Source organism: Papio anubis, chromosome 6 (assembly GCF_008728515.1).
Source record: "Papio anubis isolate 15944 chromosome 6, Panubis1.0, whole genome shotgun sequence".
NCBI classification, from domain to species: domain Eukaryota; kingdom Metazoa; phylum Chordata; class Mammalia; order Primates; family Cercopithecidae; genus Papio; species Papio anubis.
Window position 1 is genome coordinate 26,846,881 of NC_044981.1, and position 3,565 is coordinate 26,850,445.

Below are 3,565 nucleotides of genomic sequence, written 5' to 3' on the forward strand. Positions count from 1 at the left end.
TGCCATGGCTTATTAATTATTTGCCTGACACTGATAATCAAAATCTATCATGTGCTGAAAATGATGGCTATCAAGGTTAAGAGGCTGGAGACTGAATGTCTATGACAGAATTTGAAATATTGCTCTCTACTATGTATTACAAGATTTTTTTTTTTTTTTTTGGTACAACTTATACACCCCCAGTCTTACCTGTCATCAGCAAACCCATTGCTTTTTACCAACAGAAACTTTATTCATTTTTCCCTTCATCCCAACTCTTTCATATTGTGATGCAGTTACCTGGCAAGGGACTCCCCATAATTGTGCTAATCGCTCAATACAGATTTCACAACCTATAAATTCCTTAATGCATTTTCAACTTATGTATTTGCAACATACTATTGAAAATATAAAATTGAACAACTAAGGCCCCGCTGGGATTCGAACCCAGGATCTCCTGTTTACTAGACAGGCGCTTTGACCAGCTAAGCCACAGGGCCCCTCTTGGGCATATGTTCAGATATATCATATTTATAACATTTTTGACAAATTATCAGTTTGCCAAATGTGTACTTAATTTTGTGACAAAGAAAGCACATCTGTGTTTCTGAACCAGCAACAAAGCAGAAATTCCAACACTTAAAAAAATACTTTTCTTCAATGCAGGGTTTTAGAATTTATTTCAAATTGAAATGAGTGAAATTACTATTTCGTGGTGACTATCTCCCCCTACAGGAAATATTGGATATCGCAACATATTGTAAACATTTCTCTATTCATACATTCATTTTGTCCACAAATGTTGAGTACTGCATTTCAGGTAGTTTTCCAGGTATTGGAGATTTTATTCACTGAAAACAGTGAATAAAACAGCAAAATTTTCTTCCATTATTGAATTTATGTTCTACAGGGAGATAAAAAAGCAAAATTTTAAAAATTGGCCGAAAGCAACAACAAAAAACACCCCAAAACAAATAAACCAACTTAAAAAATCCAACAAGAAACAAAAACACAAGGGATATGAAAACCAATCTCTTTATTGCTGGATTATAGCACCCACCACACTACCTTCTGAACTAATTCACTGCAATTGAGAAAAACCATTTTGCTTCCATTTTATCTAATCTGGCACAAGAAAGTGAGCCTAGACCAGGACACAGTGATGCAGTGGAGATTTGTGGTCATGCTGATTCCCACTCACCCAAACTAGGCACTTTGAGACCCTCTGTTTCAAAGAGAGCTTTGGTCTCAACAGGAGATCTGCTGTTAGAAACAGTAAGTTAGGTGTAAACAGGGAGTTCTGCTGGATGGGTATCTTTGCTTCTGCCATAGTCTTGTTCTGCTCATTTGCCTGCTGGGTTAAAACAGACTCAATTTCTAGACCCACATAGACTGTAAAACTGCGTGGATGATACAGAGAATTAGAGAACAAAGTAGAGTACAATGTGATAGCCCTCACAGGACGCTGTGGGAACCTCTAACTTGGGCCTCACAGAGTTGCATGACCTTTTATCTCAGGTTCTATGTCGGTTTGATGAATGTAGAAGGAGTCATGGAATGTTTAGCTGAATGCAGCTTAGCATGGGGAAAAGCAGATGAAACCAATATCCTGAAATATTTAAATAACTGCCTGGTGCTTTGCATATGCATTGATTAAGCATCCACAAAATGCAAGACCCTGGAAAGATGAGAAATTACTTAGGTTGAGGTTGAGTTTTTATTTTTTAACCAAGCCTGGTGTTGCTTCTGATTTATTTCCTGTAGGTCATGAGCTTCTACTCACTACCTAGCTAATCACAAGGCCAGGATATACAAATTTTTTGGCTTTCTTGGCTGAGGTTTTTTGTTAAGTTTAGTTATTTATTCCCTGACTTCTGTTTCTCACTGACATGTGTTTCATAAATCTTGCTACGGTGTAAAGCCCTGGAAGAAAAACCCTTTGTTTCTCCTTTTGGAAATCTTTCCAAGATATGAGCAGACATTTCAACATAAAGTAGGTGCTGGAATGGTGTGGCTACAGATAGATTGCTGCACCCTTGAGAGAAATTAACACTACCAAACCGCTGTTTAAAGTGTTTCATCTGGATTTCTGCTGACATTAGAAGGAAAGTTCTTTTCCTGATTCTCTGACTTTTGGGGCTATCCTTTCTAGAACCTACCTTTTCCCACAACATCTGTGTCTTCCCTAAACTTATGGCCTATCATAGCAAACATTTTGGCCAACATCTGCCTTATAAAAAGCCTTGCTAAAATCTTCAAATAAGCCTCAATCCTGAGGACAGACAAAACCGTTCTTGTTATTGTTAGAACTACCTTATCAGCATCAAAGAAGCAGAGGATTGTGGTCAAGTTAAATAGATGCTGAGTCTGGTAAAAGTCTTTGCAATATTACTACTGTATGAAGGCCTTCCACCACTTAAGTAGCAATGATATTTATTTATTTAACTCCAAAATGGCTTATTTTATCATTTTGTTTGTTTGTTTGTTTGTACCTTACTAAGATAGTGCCATCAGGCATTTAACACCCTTAAATCTTTAGAACAATTTTAGAAGGTGGTAACTTTCATTAACTTCCATTGAGAGATGAGAATGATAAGACATAGAAATGTTAAAAAGTAATTTCAAGACCATGGATGCCATAGGTAGAGTAAGACAATTTTCTTTCTGAAAATGTGGTTGGCAGATTGTATAAGATACTTCCATACCAATATTAGTGCATTCATAAAATGCAAGCTTTTAATCTCACAATTCCCCTGTTTACTTAATACCAGATTTCTAGCAATGCTCACTCAAAGCTGCAAAACAATATTGTGAACCAGAGAACTTTACACCTCTAAGATAAACACGTGCTTTGCACTGAGTATCATATGGTACACGTCAAGCAAGCTCTCTACTTTTCGAGCAAATCATACAGCATGGGTTTTGTTGATCCCTATTACTCACCTGTCACTACAATTTTATTCTGTGATAGATCTAGGACCCTAGCTCTCTCACTAAGAGGTAGCCAGCCTCTGAGTCAGAGTCCATAGATTTCTGCTACTCAGGCCAGTAAGATCTGAGGAAATGTGTTCTGGAGAATTGCAAGATCAAGATGTTTATTGCTTTAGCAGTTTTATCATTCACTTGTGGCAAGTAATTGACAAGAACTGATCCTTTGGGGTCAATACATGCTTGGTCCCTGTCTTCGCTCTTGTAAGACTGAGTCAAGATAAAATAGACTAAATAGAAAATTGAAGTCGAGTGTGATACAAGTGAACATGAATAACCACTGTAAATGCTATTAAATTACTGTGAAGAGGCCTAGAACCTGACCTGTTGGAGAGATGATATCTGACAGTATAAGGCAGCTCAGCTTAATTACAATATCTCTGAGTTTCAGAATCCATGTCAGTGGACAGTTGGAGAATAAATGCGGGCTATTTTAGCCCCAAGAAGGAAAGAACAAATCTCTTTTGCTGAAATTTTTGATAAGTTGCTAAAAGTATGACAACGCTTTTTTCTTTCTTTCTTTCTTTCTTTCTTTCTTTCTTTCTTTCTTTCTTTCTTTCTTTTTTTTTTTTTTTTGACAGAGTCTCACCCTGTCACT

General features: G+C 37.0%; 1 non-coding gene across 1 annotated transcript; it reads right to left on the minus strand.

Annotated features, from left to right (window-relative positions):
* Positions 1 to 405: 405 nt before the first annotated feature.
* Positions 406 to 479, minus strand: TRNAT-AGU. Its single transcript has one exon. It is a non-coding gene; the product is annotated as a tRNA-Thr (tRNA).
* Positions 480 to 3,565: the final 3,086 nt, after the last annotated feature.